This window comes from Mustela lutreola, chromosome 17 (genome assembly GCF_030435805.1).
Source record: "Mustela lutreola isolate mMusLut2 chromosome 17, mMusLut2.pri, whole genome shotgun sequence".
NCBI lineage: Eukaryota > Metazoa > Chordata > Mammalia > Carnivora > Mustelidae > Mustela > Mustela lutreola.
Genome location: NC_081306.1, coordinates 21,255,835 through 21,278,352, shown reverse-complemented (window position 1 = coordinate 21,278,352; position 22,518 = coordinate 21,255,835). Strand labels below are relative to the sequence as shown.

The 22,518-nt window shown below is 51.9% G+C and overlaps 5 non-coding genes and 1 pseudogene across 5 annotated transcripts; 3 read left to right on the top strand and 3 right to left on the bottom strand.

Annotated features, from left to right (window-relative positions):
- Positions 1 to 518: 518 nt before the first annotated feature.
- TRNAK-CUU (transfer RNA lysine (anticodon CUU)) lies at positions 519 to 591 on the bottom strand. The gene has a single exon. It is a non-coding gene; the product is annotated as a tRNA-Lys (tRNA).
- A 3,045-nt stretch (positions 592 to 3,636) lies between these two features.
- TRNAP-AGG (transfer RNA proline (anticodon AGG)) lies at positions 3,637 to 3,708 on the bottom strand. Its single transcript has one exon. It is a non-coding gene; the product is annotated as a tRNA-Pro (tRNA).
- A 4,958-nt stretch (positions 3,709 to 8,666) lies between these two features.
- On the top strand, positions 8,667 to 8,785 carry LOC131820241 (U4 spliceosomal RNA; annotated as a pseudogene).
- A 5,397-nt stretch (positions 8,786 to 14,182) lies between these two features.
- TRNAR-CCU (transfer RNA arginine (anticodon CCU)) lies at positions 14,183 to 14,255 on the bottom strand. The gene has a single exon. It is a non-coding gene; the product is annotated as a tRNA-Arg (tRNA).
- A 1,016-nt stretch (positions 14,256 to 15,271) lies between these two features.
- On the top strand, positions 15,272 to 15,344 carry TRNAK-CUU (transfer RNA lysine (anticodon CUU)). The gene has a single exon. It is a non-coding gene; the product is annotated as a tRNA-Lys (tRNA).
- Positions 15,345 to 20,030: 4,686 nt separating this feature from the next.
- Positions 20,031 to 20,102, top strand: TRNAP-AGG (transfer RNA proline (anticodon AGG)). Its single transcript has one exon. It is a non-coding gene; the product is annotated as a tRNA-Pro (tRNA).
- Positions 20,103 to 22,518: the final 2,416 nt, after the last annotated feature.

The window sequence follows — 22,518 nt, the reverse complement described above, 5'->3', positions numbered from 1 at the left end:
CAGATCCTGGGGCCCACTGGGATGCTAGGAGAGGTCTCTCTAGACCTGAGGCCTGGTGGAGATCAACTGAGGTAATCGAACTCCCTGGCCAGCCCTGCCTTCTCCTGTGGCCAGAACCATTCAAGGTTCTTAAGGGGATGGTTCCCCACCAAAATCCTCTTCTGAATCAACAGCCTCCTTCCCTCGGGGTCTACCCCCATCTTTACACCCAGCCCTGGATTTCCAAGGGAAACACTGGGATGGGTGGCTTTTCTGTCATAGCCAGGTCCCAATCTCCGCCGGACCCCTTTCTAAATTTACTTGGCTCAAAAAGGAAGTTGAGGAGTAAAGTGGCTGGAGAACCCATTGTAAGGGGGGAACATCATTGGTCACCTCCTATGGCTTAGGCAAGGTGTTGGTGCACCACCGTGACAGCTTGTACCTAAACCAAACATGCAGGAATTGAGCAGCAGTCCCAGAAATGTGTGTGAATTGCGCAGCAGTCCCAGAAATGTGTGTGAATTCTCGGTTCAAAAGGACGCCCAACGTGGGGCTCGAACCCACGACCCTGAGATTAAGAGTCTCATGCTCTACCGACTGAGCTAGCCGGGCAGTTGCCACCAAGGGGCGGCTGTTGAGTTTCAGAATGTGATTGGCTGCGCACAATCCAAAATGGCCGGGCAGATCTGGTCCTGGAGGGGCATGGCCACTTCTGGAGTCGCCAGATAGCACCCTGTGTGTGGGCTGCTCAGAATCCGCAGGGGAGCGGTCCCGAGCGGGTGAAGGCAGACGCCCCGCCCGCACCCACAGACAGATGGGCTCCGCGGCCGCCAGGGGGTGCTGCAGCACCGTCGGGGCTCAGAGCAGACCCACGCCCGCTGACACCCCACCACCCTTGGACCTGCGGCCCCGAGATGGGGAAATGCAACTGGACCCATCCTCCCTTATCTAATCAAGCAAACCTGTGTACTTAAAATAAGTTTTAGACCCACCAGATTCCACGTGTTTGCATGAAAACTCCAACTACACTTCCTTTGAATGATCGGAAATCAATGTATTTTTATGTAAAATTATAAAAATATATATTTCGCCCCATGCCTTCTTGGTCTGCCCTTGGGCGAACCTGAGCTGTAGGAACCTGCCGCCTGGCAGGGGATGGCGGAAGGCTCTGGAGACCCCCGGGGTGCCTGCCGTCACACCTGCCTGCTGCTCTCTGCCTCTAGATCCAGTCTCCAGGGACTCGGGGTGAGGGCTAAGATGTCCCTGGGCTGGGAGTGGGACCTAGCAGTTCTCTGCTCCTCTCTTACCCCAAGCTCTGGAGTTGGTTTGCCTCAGTGAATCTGCTGAGGATCCCGGGAGATTTCAGACTCCCCACGCTCTGCTCCTGCCGTGGGGGCCGCTGGCCTGCATCCTGAATCCAGCCAAGCAACTGCAGAGAGGGGCAAGGAGGGAACCCGTACACAGACCAGGGAAGAGAGAATACGAAGGTATCATCCTTAATGGTGCTGGATGTGTGCACAGTAATGAGGGTGTTCAAAAACAAAAGACTTTATTTGTAGAGGTATTTGCACCCCTCAGCCCCCACAAAAGTGAAAAACATTTATGGGTGAGGCAATGCTATATGTGCTTTAAAACCAAAAAAATGGAGGAAGGTGGGTTTTAAAAATAGGCAGAAATGGGGGAGGCCCTGCATGCTCGGGGCAGAGTTTTGGAGAACTCTGTATTTCTGCTCAATTTTGCTGTGACCTAAAATTGTTCTAAAAAACAAAGTGTGTTTTTAAAAAATACACAGACAGGTGCACCTGGCTGGCTCAGCTGGTAGAGCATGTGACTCCTGATCTCAGGGTTGTAAGTTCACGCCCTGTGTTGGGCATGGAGTCTATCTATCTATTTATTTATAAAGATTTTATTTATTTATTTGAGAGAGAGAGAGAGCATGAGCAAGTGGAGGGGCAGAGGGAGAGAGAGAAACAGACTCTCTGCTGAGCAGGGAGCCCGATGCAGGGCTCAATCCCTGGACCCTGGGATCATGACCTGAACCAAAGGCAGACACCTAACCAACTGAGCTACCCAGGTGCCCCATTAAAGATAATTATAAAAAATGCACAGATAGACTTCCATTACTATTTCTTCCGATACATTTAGCCCTGTCTTTCTTTTCTTTTTGGGTCTCTGGCATCTCCAACATTAGGTCTTTTGTTAAAGTCCCACAAATCCTTGAGGTTCTGCCCTTCCTTCCTTCTCTCCTTCCTTTGTCTTCCTCTTCCTTCCATTCCTGCAAAGTCTGTTTTCTTTGTTCTTCAGATTCGGTCATTTCTGCCGTTCTATGTTCACGTTCACTTATTCTTTCTTCCATCTTGCCCATGCGTTTAGCCATTAGGCTTTTCATTTCAGTTACCTCATTCCTCATCTCTACGTTTTTCCATGTGGTTTTTCTTGATATTTTCTATTTGTTTGAGACTCCCAACTTTTAAATTTGTTTCAAGTGAGTTCTTTAAAGCTTCTTCAAACATTTTTAGGATGGCTGCTTTCCCACCTCTCCCCTCCCTTTCAGACAGTTCCAAAATCTGTGTCGGTGTCTTTCACCTTTTCTCTTTCAAGTTGAGATTTTCGTGGCTCTTAGAATGACCAGTGATTTTTCAGTTGCATCTTGGACGTTTCTGGTATTATGCTTTGAAACTCCAGATCTTATTTATGTCTTTGGACTTCTGACAATGCGCCCCTGTGGTGGGAGAAGAGAACTCCTCCTTTTTGTTTGGGGAGGAGGGAGCAGGTCACAAAGGTGGGGCCTCCTGATGGCTGAACAGGAATGAGAGTTCAGGCTCCCCACTAAGCTTCTGCAGTCACCACCTGGCTGAGGGGAGGTGCGGCACCCCATCAGACAACGAGAAGGCTGGGACAACGTTAGAAGCCGTATTGAAGCAGGGCATCAGAGCCTGCTGCTGGGCACCTGGTCACAGGCGGAAGTGGCTCTCGGGTTTTGTGCAGGTCCCAGGAAGGGAAAGAAGAGGTGAAGAGAACGTGGAGCTGAAGTCAAAGTGTCCATTTCGTGTGCCGCACGCTTAGGACAGGCAAGCCCTATGCAGTCGCCTTATTCTCCCCTTCTGCAAGTGTGTGTGTTGGGGAGTGGGGTGGGGGGTCGGGTCGCGGGAGGCTCCCTGAACCCGCACTGTTATTAACACAAGAGGCAATGCGGGGCGTCAGCCAGACTCTGGCTCATCCGGAACATAGCTGGGGGTGCTTCCCGGCCTGGTCTGGGTGCTCTGACCGCTCCCGTGGGAGAAGGTGGCGGGCTTCTCAGCCCAGTCCTACAGGCTCGCTCCCCCTGGGGGCCAGGCAGGGAAACTACCTGGGAGTGCAGGAGCTGCGGCCGGGGGTGCGCGAAGCGCAAGGACTCCAAGGCTGAAGCTGCGGCGCCCCATGTCTGTGTGGTCTGGTTCCCTGGAGATCTGTCTCTGCTGGCCTCAGCTCCCTAAACTCAACGCGGAGTTTAAATTCAAGCCTCAGGAATTAAGGAACTCTGACTCTCTTTCAGCCGCGGCAGCGGGATGAGGGTGTGGTGGACCATCAGGCTGATATTGTGGCTGCAGGTGGCCCTGAGGTGGGTACCCAGAGCTTCAGTGAGGCTTCGGGGAGTTTGTGAGAGGAAAAGGGTTCGGGCTCGTCCGGGATTTGAACCCGGGACCTCTCGCACCCTAAGCGAGAATCATACCCCTAGACCAACGAGCCACACCTAGTTGATCTTTACTTCTGCTTATTTCTAGTTATCTTCACGCCCTGGTTAATCGCCTCCCACTCCCGTGGGTGGCAATGACGCGCGCATCACCTCTCCCGGAGGAGGATGCACCTTTGTCTCCTTTCGCAACACGTGCCTTTAGTACGTGGAGTAGCTGGGAGGTAGAGACAGACTTTGTCCTTACCTGGCTAGCTCAGTCGGTAGAACATGAGACTCTCAGAGTTGTGGGTTTGAGCCCCAAGTTGGGTGTATGGTTTTTTGACTGCTCAACAGGCCTTTTAAGATGACACCGGGCAAGGAAAGTATTTCCTGTCGTTTACACGAGGCTGTTTAGCAATCTAGGCTGGTGGCGGATGCTTCCCGTGAGACCTCTGCCCCGGGCTGTGGCTCTTGGAAGCCTCACACCTTGCTGGTGCTTGAGGGAAACAATGCAGATATTTGGGGCCGCCAGCCAGCTTTTGAATACGTGGCGGGAGAAGACACAGAGTTTAGTTAGTAACCGCAGGATGCCCTGCCCCCCACCGTGCTTGACTCGGGAACAGGATTCAAATCCAGAGGTCAGAGTCTGTGTGTGTGTGTGTGTGAGGGGGTGTCGCGAGGGAGCAGGACTCTAGGTCCTGAGTGGGGCTCCCAGGAGGAGGCTCCCAAGCAGGGCCACCCTAGTGCTGGGGAGCGCCCTCCCCCACTCCCACCTTCAGGTCAGCGGTCTCTCATTTGGAAGGCTTCTCAACTTTGCTCCACTCTCCCCAGTGAAAGGGAAATGGAAGCAGGGGATTTTATTTTCCATTTTGGGGGAGAGAGAAAAGGAGGGCTTAGGGTTCCCATCAGCTGATTTTCTTCCATTCTCTTACAATGGCTTATGCTGTTAAAAAGGCCTCTCTCAATGTTTGCTAGAACTGGGTTTTCTTTCCTTTTTGGTGGGAGTGGAGGCTGCTTTGGGGGAGACACCACAGCAGCTGACTGACACTCTCCTGGACCCCTCCCTGGAGCTCAGATCCCAGGCCTGTGGCTGGGACTTCTCCCAGAAGTGTCCACATCTCTCCCTTCAGGGCACTCTTGGTGTTGGGAATCGTTCCTGGTATTTTGGGGGGTAAAAGAATGTTCAGTTTACTAGGTACTTAGGTCCATACACCTTAGTCACTTTTTTGGAAAAAATGTCTTACCAACCCAGTACCTCTGTTAGTTTCCAGTGGCTGCCATAATAAGTTATCACAATCTGAGCGACTTAAAACTACAGAAACAGATATTCTCACACTTCTGGAGACCAAAGTCTAAAGTCAAGTGCCCACTGGCCACCTTTGGTGGCTCTAACCTCCTCTCTCCCTCATTTGTCTGACATACTAACTCGCTATCCCTTCATGGGTGAGGCAGGGCTTGGCCAGGGAGGCATGTGCCCTCATATTCTGGAGTCTGGGATGCCCACTCTGGATCTGGTTTTAAGACCAGTCCCCTGGAGATGCTCCCAGTGGCACCCAGCAGCTTCCTTCCACCCAGAACACTGGGATCTGCTCTCAAGGGAAACATCATCTGTCTTTCCTCCCCTCTCCCCCGTGCTCCATGCCAAATGGTGGGGATGAGGGTAGGGGTGGGGAGGGGAGAACACAGGGACAGTCTAAGCAGAGGGCAGCAAGAGCAGGTCCAAGCTGGCTCTGCAGACCTGAAGGTCTTTTAATCCCCATCATGTGTAATGGTGGGTCTCTGGGTCCCCGTTTCTTCCTGGCCTTGGGTGGACTTTGGCTCCCTTAGGTGGTAACAACCTGACCATCTGGAGAAGAAAAAGAACCAGAGACAGGGCTCATCTGGGATTTGAACCCAGGACCTATCACACCCAGAATGAGACTCACACCCTTAGACCAATGAACCACACCGACTCTATGCTCTGTTCTTGATTCTGTCCACTTGCTTTCCCTGGGCTCAGGGGCAGCAGGGTCCCAGAAGTGCACCCCAAGGTAGGAGTATTTGGCTTATCTTCCAGAAAAGAGTGAGGTTCCATAATGCTAGGCCCAGAGTCTCAAGGGTCAATTTCCCCCAGAGGCTCTGTCACCAGGACCTCCCTCCAGGGCCAAGGCTTGGGAACTTGGGCTGCCTTGGAGCTGGGCAGGGCTCCAGGACCGTAAGGGGTTCTGGGGGGACTCAAACCTAAGACCAGGGAGTTCCCACCCTCCCAAAGCTTGGGCCAAAGCTGTCTCCTCTGCTAACAGGAAGGGGACCTAGGGTCAGGGGCAGACTCAGAGGCTCCTGTCCTCATCCAAGCCCATCCTCTTCTGGGCTCAGCCCCCAAAACCCCCTCGCAGCTCTGGGTCCCCCGAAATCCCTTTTTTTTGCCCTGGTGCTGGGCACAGTCCAGCAACCCTCCTTCCGTGGTGGCACCCCTGGGAACAGATATGTGGGGCCTCAAGGGACCATGCTTATTCTCCCCCGTGGATGGGTGGTCGTTCTAGAAACCTACTGGAAAGAAAGGCGGTGGTCTCGACGTGACCTTGCACAGTATCCTGGGGCACAGGGGTCCAGTCCTGCAACTGGTCCTCTAGGTCTTCCTGGTCCAAGCCCCTCTGCCTGCCCCAAAGCCAGGCATGGGGTGGGGAGGAAGGTATGGGGGGTGGGGACAGGGGGTGAAGATGTTGAGAATTTGAAAGTGAGACTTCTCTGGGATTTGGACCCTGAGCTCTCGCAGGTGGTGAGTGGGGGTAGAGAGATTGACTTATGTTCCAGGGACCACAATAGAGAAGGGCACCTTGTTCCCATTACATCTAGTGACCTTGACCTCCATGACCCTCTCCTCCCAGTCTGCAGGAGGGTGCCGAGCTTCCTGTGTCTCACTGGAGGGCTGGTCTGTTGGGGGGAAGCCTGGGTTTGCACCCCAGAGCTGAGAAGGAAGAAGGCGCTCTTCTTCCTTCCTCGCCTGTGTGTTGGACCCTGGACAGAGGGACCGTGGAATTTCAGGGACTCGGTGCCACCCAGGAACCAGCTTCCCAGGGTTACCGAGCCCCTAGGCCTCCTCCTCTCTGTCCCTCTGGGTCAGCATGCCCCTTTTCCTGCCCCTATCCCTGAATTTCAGGCCAGATGGTCCCTCCTCTTTGCAGCTTTTAATCCTGAGGTTCTTGGTTTCAGGCAGGGGAATCATATTGGAAATGGTACTGATCAGGCGGGTGTTCAGTGAGGGAGAAGTCTGCTTGCCCCCGCACTGCCCCACTTTCCCTTTGAAGGAAGGCAAAGGTGGTATGCCCAGCTAGTTCAGTGGGTAGAGCAAGAGACTCTTAATCTCAGTGTTGTGGGTTCAAGCCCCATGTTGGGAGTGTGGCTTTTTACAAGCCTGGGTGCATAGAATTCATGGTTTCAGGTGCTTAGGTCTAAACCTTAAGGCAAGCAGTTAGCACAACTCAAGATTTCAGGGACTAACTCTCGGGGGACCCAAACACCAAATCCCCAGCAGCTGCAGGGGACCACAGGAGAAAGTGAGGCATTGGGGTTGCTCAGGAAGGGGTCTGAATCTAGTCCCTTCCACACAGAAGGTGGACCTGAGTTGCTTTTCCATTATGAGATTTTAGTGTGTTTCTAGTCTGTGGAGGCGGGACAGGAAGAGCATAGCTCTGGGGGATCATTCCTGCCATTCGGGGCTCTCCCACGGCACACGCACATGCCCTCCTGCCCGCCCCCCTCACCACTGTGGGTGAGCGTGTTCCCTACTCTTGAGAAGACTAGCACTGCCCAGTTGCCTGGTCCTCTGGGATACCCGGATGTGGTCCTGGATCTGACTCCCTGGACTTCCCCAGAGTGGGTGTAGATGTGAATTAAATATAAAGGCGCGAAGTCCCTTGCCTCCTGATCCTGGACTTCTGAGTTCATTAGAGACACACAGGCTGCATTTCTCTCCTCTCCCATTTCCCTCATAAGTGCAAGGAAGTCAATCCTGTGAAAGTTACCTTGAGTTTCAATCACAGACCGCGGACAGCTTACCAGTTCCCAATGCAGTCTTTCCCAGCTGGGACCCAGGATGGGGCTCCCGATTTTTCCCCGGTGGTGGGACGGGATGGAGAGACGGAGATGGGCTAGAGCTATGGAAGGATGGGGGACATACCCCTCCTCATGGGCAGGGTCGTAGAACAGAATCCACAGGCACTGGCAACAGGAGTTTCTGCACCCATGAGGGTCTGTCTGCTCATCCCTAGACTGGGAGAAGAAACCTGTAGCCTTTTCTTTGGCACAAGTTTCAAAACTTCCTCCCCCATCCGAGGAGACCCAGTCCTTAGGGTGGCAGGTGTCCAAGGTGGTTGGGAAGCTGGGAAGTTCAGAGGAGGGAGACGAGCTCTGGTCACCTGAAGCTGGATCAACATGGAGAGGACACCTTCAGTCTGTTCCACTGTCCCCAGCTCGCTCTGGGGGTGTGGCGCAGAGCCCTGAACTCTTGATCCACTAACTTAGACAGAAAGATCAGGGCTCTAGAAGCCAAAGGGGAACTTCATCACCACCTTCCTGCTGTTGGGTGGTAGTCCTTGCCATGGCACCTGAGCCATGGAGAACCAGATGTGTCCATGTGCATGAGTGGAGGTGATGCTGGTTTGACCCCCAGGGGACCCCACAGGAACAGCCAAGAGGGTCCTTGGATTTCTGCAGCACAGAAATCAAACATGAGCGGAGAGGAAGTAAGAGCAGAAGTTGTTGAAGACATAGAGTAGGTACGGACAGAATGGTAGACTTAGAAAGGACAGGCCCCAAGCAAAAGACAGCCCTAGCTTGGGGCCTGGAGTTTTTATGAGGATGGCGGTTCCATGAGCGTGCCTTCTCAGCCATCCAGGAACACGGAGGAGTGTTTAGGTGTTCCCCATAAGTCGCTTATGCCCTGAAGCCAGGGGTCTTGATGACATTCAGGATGATTCCCCCTGGGGCACAGTTGCACTCCTTAGATGTTATCTGTTGGGCTTGAAGACTCCTAAGAAATCATTAACTCCTTAGCTTTGCGCAGTGGCAGTATCGTAGCCAATGAGGTTTATCCGAGGCGCGATTATTGCTAATTGAAATCATTAACTCCTTGACATTTACAAGGTGAACATATGTTATCTGTCCTATAAGATGTGTGTAAGGTGGGCACGTAGGTCCTAGGGGAATGGAAACAGGAAAAGGAGTGAAAAAAGGAGTTTTTCATGGGGTCCCTTTGGACCCCATGACTCCCAGCCATCCAGGTGGCATCCCCAGTCTTCTAAAATACCAGCTGGGGCGCACCAGCCATGGTATGACCTTGGAGCAGGATTCAAACCTAGATTTCAGGGGCTTTAGAGTGGCTCTGGGTCCATCTCCCAGGAAGGCAGGGGTAGAGGTGCAGAGCAGAGGAGGGTGGGCTGGAGGCTGAGACAGCGGGCTCTGTGTCTGCACCAGTCCCATGTCCTGACGGAAAGCCTCGGGTCAGAGTTTGTGAAACTGTACCCCATAGCGTTGATAACGTTAAAACTGTCACCAGCAGGACTCCCAGTGTCAGGCCAGAGCTCCGGCCAGCCTAGACCAGTTTCAGCTCTGCTGCTGCCTCACACCTGTGCTCATGAACCATGGAGAGCATGCCGGTGTGGGGTCCATGTGTAACTCCCCAAGGAGCAAACCCACATGACCTTGTGTCACGGGAGCATATGGGGAGTGGAACTGGGGGCCACTTGTGTCCTTGGCCTCTGACAGTTGCTGAGCCAGGGTTGAGCTGGGAGGCCAATGCATCCTCTTCTGTCTCAAATTAGCCAGCCTGGGCGTTTCCCAGGGAGAAAAGGCCATCACTCCCGCAGCCTGCGTGTCCTCACTTCTTTTATTGGAGCAGTAAAATAAGGTCTGGAAAATAAGCTGGATTTACTCCAGGAATGCAAGGTTGGTTTTATGTTCAAGAAAGTCTATCAGAGTAGTCAGTCATATTGATGGATTGAAAAAGTTCGGGATGCCTGGGTGGCTCAGTTTGGTTAAGCGGCTGCCTTCAGCTCAGTGTCCTGGGATCGAGTCCCACATGAGGCTCCTTGCTCGGCAGGGAGCCTGCTTCTCCCTCTGCCTCTAGCCTGCCATTCTGTCTGCCTGTGCTTGTGCTCTGTCTCTCTCTCTCTCTCTAACAAACAAATAAAATCTTAAAAAAAAAAGTCCCATGATCTTCATAAATGTAAACACCTTGGATGCAATTCACATCTGTATTATCACACCTGGATTTTATTTTCTGTATTCCGTGATGGCTTGACATCTGAGGGGGCTTGCTAGCTGAGGACAGACTGCTCCTCTCCTTAGCTAGTTAATTCCTAGGGACCACTAAACCACTTGCCTGCTAATAGGCCTTTCATATGCAAACCAACCAATTCTGGGTCTATATGCCTGCCCGCCCTGCTCCTTATCTGACATACCAACCCTCTATTTCTCCTGCCCTAATCATCCACGGTCAGAATCAGACAACAAGGGACAGCCCCTATATCCCACTTCCCATTGCATTATTCAATCCAGCCAGTCCTAAACTGTTTACTCTGCCTTGACTTGCCTTTCCCATGGAAACAATTTGCTTAGAACTGCGGGAGGCTCCCAAGGGGGTCGTCTCCCACCCCATGGGGCTCGGGGATCAACAGTGAGAACCAGAAGCAGCTATGGGCACTTCCTTCCCCCTCGCCCAGACTGGCAGCCCTGGAGATGGGTGAGTAAAATGGGACCATCATCTCTTCCTTCTCCTTTCCTCCTCCTCAAGAGATTTGAGGGCATAGGCCTACTTGATGCCAGTCCCCTTTCTCTGGTCTGCTCCCCAGCCGCCATTGACAGTCCCCACAACCCGCACAGCCTGAATGAAGCCTCGGGATCCCCTGCAGAGTGAGTGCTTTTTCAGCTGCGGCTCATCCAAGCCCCTCATCTTCCCCTCCCCCACAATCTGCTCCCCACTCCCCTGGTGGCAGAAATCGATCCCGGTCCAGTTCTACAGATCCATCATCCTGGGACTGGGCCGCTCTGCCTCTGGCCACCTAGACCCACGAGGTCTCCCCATGGCCACCTCACTGCTCAGCCCCGCTCCTGGCTTCCAGAAACAGCTCAGCCTATCTGGGAATGAACTGGAGGTTACGCGTGATACAAACAGTTGTGGGGAAAGTGTTAGTAAACACTATTGTGTGTGAGGCTTGTTGGTCTAGGGGTATGATTCTTGCTTTGGGTGTGAGATGTCCTGGGTTCAAATCCTGGATGAGCCCAAGCCATGCATACTTGTTCTCTACTATTTTAACTCGGGAATATCGAGTTTAAGATGTGGACCCTGGGTTTTCATCCAGGTACAGGCTGGTTTCTTTGGGTGGGGAGTAGTGACTGTCACCTTCACAGTCATCCCCCCTGCGTGCCCCAGGAGCATCCAGTCCCACCTCCTCTCCACTCTGTGGCCCTGACGTCCCCACCCCCCTTTGCTAGACACCTGTTTCCTCCTACCCTCCCAACTGAGATGTGCTGCTCTAAGTGTAAAATGCAAGTCAGGTTTTGAATACGTGTTACCAGAAAAGTAAGGTATCTTACTACTTGTTGAAATGGTATTTTGGATATACTGGGTTATGTAAAATATATTACCATTAATTTTACCTGTTTCTTTTGACTTATTCTTATTATTTAAAATAATAATAACTTTTTATTATTTATTATTATTTAATAATAATAATTTTAAATAATAATAAATACGAGACTCGGCTCATATTTGTGACCTGTAATAATGGACCGAGCGAGCTGGGCCAGTGGCATGACTCACGGTGCGGGGATAGAGGTCCTGGGTCCAAATGTTGACTGAGCTCATGACTGTTCCTTCCGGTTTAGGGACCACAGGACAGGAGTAGGGGGTACGGGGGCGGGTGGCTATGGACAGGAAGCTTAGCCATGCAGGCCTTTCTTTCACCAGCTGTTAAATGGGGACCGTTCTGATTCAGAATGATTTATTTGAAAGATTGTCCTTTCTGCCACTGATGTGTGGTACAAAATTCTTCACAAATCAAGAGTCTGTGTTGTTCTAATACTTTTTCCATGGTCTGTTTAGCCTTGCACCCAAACTGGTCTAGCTTTGTGGGTAAGACTTGATACCCAGGAGTGTTAGTCTCTCAAATTTGTTTTGGTTCTTATTGGCCTTTCACACATTCATATAAGTGTGAGAATCAACTTGTCAGTTTACACAAAAATAGTGATTGGGATTTCTATTGGTATAGTACTGATTCTGTAGGTCAGTTCTGGGTGGTTTGACATCATTACAATACTGAGTCTTTCAAGTCATAAACATGATGAATCTCTTCTTAATTAAGGTCTTCTTTAACTTATAATAGTATTTTATAGTTTTCTGAGAAAGGGTTTGTACATCTTTCCCTAGAATTTTTGGTAGGTGTTTGATGTTGTTGATACCAGTGTAAATTATATCACTTTGGATATACTTTTCTATTTTTTTGCAGATATACAAAATTATAATAAATTTTGATGTATTAATCTGGGATTCAGTGACACTGTGAAGCTCACATGTTATTATTTTTTTAAATTTTGTTTAATTATTTATTTGACAGAGAGAGATCACAAGTAGGCAGAGAGGCAGGCCCAGAGAGAGAGAGGAGGAAGCAAGCTCCCTGCTGAGCAAAGACCCTGAGACCCAAGACCCTGAGACCACGACCTGAGCTGAAGGCAGTGGCTTAACCCACTGAGCCACCCAGGCACCCCTCACATGTTATTTCTAATCTGTAGAATTTTCTATATATTCACGCATGTCATCCGTGAATCAAGGCAGTATTATTTACTTCCCATATTTATTTTGATTACTTTTAATTACTTTTCTTGTCTTGTTGCGCTAACTAGAACCTCCAATAAAATAGAAATGTGATGGAAGTCATTCTTGTTTTGTTGCAGAATTTGCAGAGAGAAGTTTTCAAAATTCTACTATTATATATGTTTGTTGCCTTTTGTCTTAATAGTTACCACACGACAGTTGTTGCTGTGTAACACTGCCGGACTTCGAGGTAGAAAACAGTACGTTTGGGGGCACTTGGCTGGCTCGGTCGCCGAACATCAGAGCCTTGCTTTGCTTGAGCGGTAATCTTAGGGTCCTAGGATGGAGCCCCTCTTCTGGCTCTGTGCTCCGCAGGGTCTCTGCTGGACTATTTCCCTCTCCTGCCCCCTCTGCTGCTCCCCCTGCTCGCTCTCAGCAGAGAGGTATATGGGTAAAATCCTTAAATTCAATTAAATAAAATGATATGTTTTTATGCTTATGGATTCTTTGGGTCAGGAATTCAGGAGGGGATAGCAGGTACAACCTGCACCTATTAAACTGGAGTTTGGGAGAACTTGAATTCTAATAGCCTCCATGAACCCCTCTGCTCCCATGTCTGTCATATGAACAGCTCAGCCGGGACTGTGGAATGGAGCATCTACACAGGTTTTCTACACGTGGCTTGGACTTCCTTATAGACAAGAAAAGTGACGTGAAAAATTGTTTATTTTCTCCTGACTATGGGTTTATTTTCCTGCTTCTTTTCATGTATGTTCATTTTTCATTGAATGTCACATGTTTATAATCTTACTTTGTTGGGTGCTGGACATTTTTTTTTTTTTTTAAAGCAATCTATACACCCAGCATAGGACTGGAACTCATGCCCCTGAAATCAAGAGTCACATGCTCCCTAGACTGAGGCAACCAGGTTCCCCTAGGGTCTTGCTTTTAAACTTAGGTAGACGGAACTAAGAGAAGGTTTCTCTTTGCTTCATAGACTGCCCAGGGATGAAAACCACAACAAGCAGGGGCCCTGATACTCAGTACTGGGGTCCACCAAGGGCACGTGTCCTTAACACCCATTAACACAATTGGTCCCTGGTCAGGCTTTGCTCAGGGCTAAGCAACAGATTTGAGCCTGACTCTGGGGCTTTTCTTTTCTAGAGAGAGTGAGGCGGAGGCTCCCCCTTGACATAAAGAAAGAACCACAGAAAATTTCCCAGTGTCTGGCTAGCTCACTCAGAAGACTGCAAAGCTCTCTCCCAGCCTGGGTTTGGAGCTCCACGCTGGCTTTTCCCCCCAACCTCAGAAAGGGTTCTTGGTTCCAAGGCACCCACCTAAAGATCAGATCAGCAGTGCTTGGCCCATTTATTGCTCAGAGTGTTAGGGAATCGCTGAGAAAATCAGCTAATGGGAGAAGCCGACGCTCCTCCCCTCAGTTCCTTTCCGGGTTCATGCACCCCCTGGAACTAGAGGACCAGCAAGAGTGGTGCTGCCTATGTTATATTCGGGAGAGTGCAACCCCCTGCCCATTCTTTCGTGGCACTTCTGCAGCTGGTGCAGTCCCGAGAACAATGGATTGGGCACCCTCCCCAGGTCAGCTTTCTCAAAATGTAGGCTTTGTTCAGGTTAAAACCAACTAAAGGCAGAGGCCCCTGTCCCAGCTTCGGGTGTCCTAAGAGGTGTAGCCTGGAGTCGTGGCTGACAACAGTCTTTGACAACAGAAACTACTCAGGAGTGCCAAAACGTAACCATTCTACCCCAGGTGGGACTCGAACCCACAATCCCTGGCTTAGGAGGCCAGTGCCTTCTCCATTAGGCCACCGGGGCATACCCCTGAGGCGCCGGCTCCCCCGTCAGGACCCGCCCCTATCCACGCTCAGGCCGGGAGCTGGTGGGTAGCGCCAAGTGTCTTGCGCGCCCTTGCTTTTTGGAGACATCTGTTCTGGCGTTTGGCTGTGCTGCTGGTTTGTTTAGGGCGCCGGGCAGGTGCAGAGTCCCGGCACCTCTCACCAACCCCGCGCCCGGTGTAGGTCGGGCGCGGGGCGCTGTGTGGCTCCTCGGGTCCCGGGGCCGCCCCAGCTGCTCAGCCGCCCGAGTCCCCGCTGCACCCTTTTCCGTTCCTCGGTGGTTGGAAGCCTCTGGCGTGTGCATCTCCGGGAATGGCCCGGGGACACCGGGGCATCGCGCCGACTCTCACCCTCCACTTTGTGGTATCAGGGGAAACTGCCCAAAGGTCCCGTACCCTGCGCCGAGGTGGGTCACCAAGGACCGAATCCGTCGTCTTCGTTCTGGCCTCTTGGTTTAAGGTACAGTGCTTGTTTTGGGGGCTTACCGTCCCTACGCCCGAGTCTCGGCCGTCCCCAAGTGTCCAGATTCTCTTGGCGTCAGGTGGGGGCGAGCCGGGAAAGTGTCTCCCCGTTTTAGTCCCCAGCACTGGAGAGGTGGTCGATGCGGCTTTTTCCTGCTGGAGAGGTGTCCTTCACTTGGTAACGCGCGGAGGGGGCAGAAGGACCCTGGTGGGAAGGAACGAGGTCTGGGGAGAACTGGGAACCTCCACCTGCATCATCGGGCGGACGTGGCCCCTTGTCCCACCACAATGTGGAGACTCAGCGAGCCCAGACGGCAAACCGCGCTCCAAGCGTGGGGTTGGAGGGGGTGGCTTGGTTCCTCCTCCACCGCGGCGTGGGCGAGTCTTCTGTGGTTCAAGGAATGGAATACAGTTCCCGGTCCTGGGCTGGGGGTGCAGGTCCTCCCTATCCTCGGATCGCACCCCCAGAAACTCTGCAGCTGAGTCACCTGAGGCTTCAGAACAAAGGACAGAGTGCTGAAGACGTGTGCGTGTTGCCCGGCTAGCTCAGTCGGAAGAGCATGAGACTCTTAATCTCAGGGTCGTGGGTTCGAGCCCCACGCTGGGCGGGCTCTCCATTTTGGGCGTCAACAAGTTTCCAACTCTCTCTTGAGAGAGAGATCTTCCTGAGAAAACAAATCTCGTGGTGGTTCACTGCATCAGAAAGCACCCAGTACTTGGGTGTAACTTTTACCTTCAAGGGAGACAGTCTGAGGCACTTTCTCTGCCTTCGGAGTTTTAATTTTTAGGGTTGGTGGTGGCTTCAACATAGATGGGCAGAGCCAAGTTTGGAGGGGCAGGTCTGTATAGGTCAATCTAAGCTTTCCCCCTATGGACTGAGTCTCCCTGCCTCACTTGTAGGCATCAGGTCACTCTGGGTCAGTCAGTCTCGGTGGGTAGGGCCTCCGGCACCTCATACTAAAGGAGATTCATATCCTACACCTTGTCTATGCATGGGTGCTACAGTTGTCAGACTGCACCTGGGAACCCAGACGAACAGATGATCTGTCTCCAGGTGAGAAGGGGAGTGGGCAGAGGGTCAGGCAGGAAGGGACCCTGACCCAGGAGACAGTGTCTCATTGTCCCACTAACTGAGGGTCTACTGTCACACCCTGCTTATGCCAGAAGAATAGACTTAGATTTCCAGCATCCTTAAGTCTCCTCCATGACCACCATCTTCTCTGTGAGCAAAGGGCCTCAGGACAGTTCAGACTCCAGAGCCCCAGTGGAGGGACACTGGCCAATCTTCTCCTCCCAGCATGGACTCACACCTGACCCCTGACCCCAGAGGCTCCCACAGTCTGGTAAGTAGGTGGAGAGGGAACTAGGACCAGGGTTGGTCCACCTGCTTCTAGGCCAAGTTCTGCTTCCTTTTGAGATTCTCCTACTCTTATTCCCACTAAGGCTGCTGCCCTTGGAGGAGGGTCCGCTGAGGCTCTTATTTGAGGGACATGGCCCAAAGTCTTCCTTGGACCCATCTTTTAAGGCCCTGGACCTGGGGGTTTAACTGAGACCTTCACCTAGACACTCTGGGCTCCCAGCTTGAAAAAATCTTACCATCTGTTGTGAGGCCTGGACCAACCTGGAACCCATACAAGAAAATAATTCAGAAGATACCCCAAGACAGGGCCTCCTGGCATTTTCCAGACATATTCTATTCAGACCCACAGAGTGAGCTGCCTTCCCTACCCCCAGTAGCCCTTCGCAACCCCCTGGCCCTGCCAGGAGGGATGGGCGAGAAGAAGGGGCGGAGAGAGAAGGCCGGGGACCCAGGTATGGGGAGGACAGTTCAGGAAATAAGGGACAGATACATTTAACATGAAACCTGAACCCAGTGACAAGGGCCAATTTCTGGGGCCCTCTGCTCTCCCCACCCACATGCAGGAGGCCCTACTCTCCCTGTGCCTGCCTTCCTTACTCCAGCCTGGCACTGCCTCTCTCCAGGGACCCCCTCCAACATCTAGGAGATATCCCAGTCCACAGCCCTAATGTTGTACTTGTCCTCGAAGCCTCAGCCTGAGAGCCTGGCCCAGCCAGTGATTCCCAGAAGAGTGGATGGCTCCAGGTCTCACAGAACCGGGGTCAAGACCACTTTCTTCCATGGAGAGATGAGCGGCAGATGACCTTGAGGGATTTGTTAATCTGGGGGCGCACAACTTGCTTTGGGAGTGAGAAGTCCTGGATTCAAATCCCTGGCAAGCCTTCTCTTGCACACAGACACTTTTGGGGGGGGGGGTGGAATGGTGGGTCTTGATTATAGGTCCTTTAATTTTATAATGGAAAGCAAAGGGATTGAAAGGAGAGAGGGTGGGGGAGGGAGTTGCTGGTGCTCCCCCTGCACCATCGTCAAGGTCCTATGTGTCAGCGTGGATCTACAGAGCTGACCCTTGTCCCTAAACCCTGCATCCACACTTTGCTGCACACACTCCATCCCTGAATCTCAGCCTCAGGGGGACGCTACTTCCTGGAGAGAGCCTGCACTGGGATTTTCCATGGCTTGCCATCTGGGGTCTTGAGCCTTCCTCGAGATGTGCAAGGTGCAGAACACAAATCTTGGGCAGTTCTTTTAGGACTGCAGGAGAGTTACAGGACTAGACTCCACAGATCTGGACCCCCAAAACCCAGTCTCTCAGGGGTCAGTTCATCCATCTGTTAAGTGGGGATGATCACAGCTCATGACTCAGATTTGTCTTGGATATTCAATTACTTATATTTTATGTAAAGCACTTAGAACAGACCCTTGAGACTGAGACTTTGAGCCTCATTAGTCAGAACTTTCATTGCCCGCTGGGGTCCACTGAAGGCATTGAGGATTCCCGCCCACACAGGTTATTTCTCTGCTCCCAGCTATCCACTCCTTCCCGAAAAGTGCCCTATTGGGTGCACAATGTGTGAGGTTCCTGCTCCCCCAGGAAGCCATGCTTGGTTCCTGCCCTCAGAACATCTGCCCCTTGTACCAGGAGTGGCCTCCCATGGGTGCTTCTGGACTACTGTTCTCGAGAACAGGGAGAGTAGCCATTCCAGCACCCACGCCCAGGACAGGGCAAGGACCAGTAAGTATCCTTTAAGGCTGACACCAAGGGCTTCCTTGCTCCTTGTTACCAAGAGCCCAGGGATGGAATTCTACAGGGGTTTTCCTCCCCTGGGAACACAGCAGGCTGTCCCTAATTAACAGACTAGAAAGTCTAAAAACCTAGGCTCCTTCGGCTGGGATTTGATCCTTTTGCATTCTAAGGGAGGATTATACCCCTGAAAACTCCTGTTGCTGCCAACCTCTCCCCTCTGCTCAGCAACGCTATTGTCGCTCCAGTCCTCATGGCTCTTTTGGGGGGAAGTTTGGTATCAGTCAAGAAGAGGGACTTAGGAGGTCCCAGTTCCTAATGTTCAGTAGTTTGGCAAGTCCATATTTGTTGTCCTCCGGTTCCAGGGCAGTTTAGAGGGCTTCAGCCCAGGATGATAAGCGCTGGCGATTGGGGGCAGAGCAACGTTCCCGGTTTGCGACCCACTGCAGGCGAGCTGTGCCCCCCACAGTTCACCCTGAGATTCTCTTTCCTTCACTGGATCCCAGCTAGGGCTGGAGACCAGCCCTCCCCCGAGCGCTGCCGCGATCCAGATGAGTGGGAAGCAGTGGTTTGGAAAGCTGCCCCTGTGCCGGCCTTCCTGCAGCTGGGCGGGCTCGCGGTCGCACGTGCAGCGGTTGATGAGCTTGTTCATTTAGGTGGCAGAACGAACCCTCAGTCTGAAACCTGACAGCAGCCGCGAACCCGCGGACGCGTGGTGCCGGCTTCGCAGGTGCACACGTTAACAATTGAGCTACCAGGGTGAGATCGGCGTTTCCGCGTGCATCAGTCACAGAAGGGGAAGGAGACAAAGTGGGGCGGCTCGTTGGTCTACTGGGATGATTCTCGCTTTAGGCGCTTAGAGGTTCCGGGTTCAAATCTCAAGTGAGCCCTTTTTCCCTGCCGCGTCTTCCGCGGAGAACAGCACCCAGCCCCTGAGGGTCGTAGAACTCCGGGAGACACAGACTGTATATGTCTCCTGAGGCTGGGCCCCGCGGTGACGAGGTTAAAGGGTTACAGATAGTCTTAGTTCGAGATGATCCCCGCTTAAGTTCCGGGTGAGGCCTACTCTTACTTCAGTTGCCTTTTTATTTTTTATTTTTTGGTTGGGGAGGGGAGCGAGGGAGAGAAACTCGGGATTCGGCTGGTAGAACTTCGGTTCTCCGGGGCTTTCCTAGATGAGAGCGCTAGGAAATTCGCGCCATGGATCGGGAGGGATGGTGGTCAGACAGTACGAAGCGAACCTCCTAGCCCAGATCTCGGGTTGGGTCACTCCTGAACACGGGGAAGGACACTGAGACAGCAGAATGCCTAGAACCCGACCCCTGGACGCAGACCCTCTGGTCCTTGTCCTCGCCACTGTATGAGGAGCAGAAGACCCGCCTCTTGGTCCTGCTGAGGAGAGGAGGGAAACGCTGAGTCGTCCTGGGGCGGAGTCTTGTTGGTGGCCTGATCCACGTCCCTCCAGGGGTCAGCTCCTCCCTTCCGAGGGCACCTAGAGCGGGACTGCTGGTTTGGTCAGCATGACAAAGCGACTCAACGTCAGCCTCTTGGGATGTAGGTCCCACGTCGGAAACCGGACTTCTTGGTTTGACCTTGCCAGTGGCGGGAGAGAGCAACGCAGCCTGGAGCCCCGGGGGACACGGGGCGGAGGCAGATGGTGGTGGCTGTTTCTTTCATGCCCTTCGCACGCGTTTAGTAAGCACCCACTGGATGCCACACCGTGGGGGGAGGGGTGCAGCGTTTTCCAAAGTGGGCTTCCTAGTGACCTCGGTGCGGGGACCCTCCACGCGCCGCCGCCCCGTTCTTGAGCCGTGCAGTTGCCGGGTCCGACCGGGAAGTGCTCACCGGCTTCCGCTCCAGCGCGCCCGCGGCCGGGAGGAGCACCTGCAGAGCCACCGAAGGACGAAGGGCGGCGCGGGGACGCCCTGACCTCCTGCCCAGCCGGCCGCCCTTCCCGGCCAGGGCCTCAGCACCGCGCGGAAGCGGCGGAGGCCACCGTATAGCCGGCTTGCAGGAACCGCTCCCCACTTTGTGGGCTCGGGTAGCGCTGGGTTACCTCCACGTCCAGGGTTTCTTTAATCTAGCGGTTCTCCATTAGTCTGAATCTGGAGTCTCGTCCCTGTGTTGCTCTGCAGGTCCCGCCCCGGATGCCACAACGGTCATAAAGAGGAGCCTGGAGCACAACCCCAGAGAGGCTCGTTGGTCTAGGGGTATGATTCTCGCTTAGGGTGCGAGAGGTCCCGGGTTCAAATCCCGGACGAGCCCTACTTTTTTGTGTACCCGGTACGGGTGAGAGATCTCTGCGTCAGACGGCGAAGCTTGACCCGGGAAAAGTAGTATTTGAGAAGGCCTAGAGCTGGCTGAGTGCCGCCCACCGCTGCTTTCAAAATTTAACTGGGGCCTTGTCGCCAGAGCTTTGTCTCCCTACTACTTTGTCAGTCGGAGTTTGAGGCACCGAGGTGGGAGAAAGGTCTTTCCTTCCTGTGCACTAGGATCCGGTTCTTCTCCAGACCGACGCCTTTGGCGCGGCCTGTCTGGGCCCCCCAGTCCCGGGCTCAGGAGTCCAGGAGCTTGAGGAGAGGTCGTGGGCTTTGGGCGTTTGCAGCCTGGCAGGAGGGGCCTCCAGACGCCAAGCAGTCCTCACCTGGACGAGGCCTCCGGGGGCCCTCCCCCGCCCCTGCCAGGTCCCTGACCCCCAGTGCCTGCCCCAGTGAGGTCCCCACTGCCCTTTTCTGCGGCTCCGGGTGTGTGCGTACCGGGGTCACGTTGGCGGCGAGAGGAGCGGACCGGGTCCTGCCAACACCGGGAGGTTTGAAAATCTAAGCTTTTGAATAACAATAGTGGACACATTGTTGATCGAGGCTATGATAGCATGTAGTTATATCCCCACTCCTTGTTGCATCAGCCCTGACGTCAAACACATGTTAACATTTTAGAGCTGTGTTAGAGAATCTCTCATACCTGTGACTAAAGCCCTAGCAAACCAGGTTCAAGAACTCTGCAAGGGGGGGGGACATCTGTTCTGCAGAACCTTGAGCTGCGATGCCTCCAGGCACCCAGTTCCTATAAAACTCTCCCTCAGAACTGGGGGCTGAGAGGAAAGTGGGACTCAGGGGAATGGGATTGAGTCCTCCAGCCTTTTCCCCTTTGTCAGGCCCAGGGGCCCAGGGAAAGTCCATCTATGGAGTCCCAAGTGTTTTCCAGCAGATGCCTTCAGCATGTGTGGAAAGAAGAGTGCCAAAGTGTGCCAAGAGCATCTGCCTCCTACAGGACCTGAAGGATGGGGTGACACTGGAGAGATGGAATCAGAAGAATGCAGTGGTCAGAGGACCATGGTGTTGGGCAACTGTTAGTGGCATGGTCTTCCTTTTTGTTTAGGGTGGTAAGTTTGAGGTGTGCCCTGAACCAAGGATCATGAATAATCCAATTCTGTGTACGTGAGGACCAACTGGAAGAAAAAAAAAAAAAAAAAAAAAAAAAAACTCAAGTAGAAGATTTAATTTAAGTGCGAAATTAATTAATGGTATTTGAGTCCTTGAGCCCCTGGCAGAAGTAAACAATTGTCTGTGGAGAAATACACTTTTATTCTAGACCTCACAGAATTCCCCTACATGGAGAAATTTATAAGGAAAATGGGCAACTCACAAAACAAACAAAAACAACAAGGAAATAAGGCACCATGAGCAATAACCAAGGAACAGCAAGCAATGGAAACAAAATTACAAAGATTAGAGATGCTAAGCTTATTAGACACAGGCTATAATACAACTATTCTTACTATGCATAATAAATGAAGACTAAAATATCTTTGAGAACAGAAGCTATGTAAAATGATCTAAAATTATGAAAGACCTAAATTCTTCTAAAAATAAAAATACACAAAAAATGAAACAAAATTCAATAGATGTATATAACTGTTAAAAAAGATGGAGAAAAAGTAAGCTAAGAAATAGGTCAGAATAAATAATACAAAAATAAATAAAATCCTAAAATATCCCAATATAATTGCAAATTAAGTAACACACTTCTAAAAATTCCATGAGTTAAGGAAGAAATTACACTGGGATTTAAAAATACTTTGAAATAAATGATGATGAAAATACTGCATACTTAGAGGGAAATTGATAGCCTTAGATGCGTATAATAGAAATATTGAAAAACTAATGGCAAGAACTTGCAAAAATAAACCCAAAGAAGTTAGAGCAGGTAAAAAAAAATATAAGATGTGGGCTTCTGGGTGGCTCAGTGGGTTAAAGCCTCTGCCTTCTGCTCAGGTCATGGTCTTAGGGTCCTGGGATTGAGTCCCGCATCGGGTTCTCTGCTCGGCAGAGAGCCTGCTTCCTCCTCTCTCTCTCTCTGCCTGCCTGTCTGCCTACTTGTGATCTCTGCTGTCAAATAAACAAATAAAATCTTTTAAAAAATAATAAGATGTGAAAATAATGAGGCAGAAAACAAGCATACTATAGAGAGTAATGACACATCCTGAAGGCAAATCTTGGAAAAAGTGAATCAATATAAAAAACTATCCTCCAAGGAAGATCTTGACTCAGATGGCTTCAGTGGTGCACGCTACCAAACATTCAAGAAACAAACTCACACAAAATCTTTCAAAGAAAAGAAGAACACAGAACCTCACAACACATTTGAGGAGGCCAGCACAACTCTGATATCAAAACTTGAC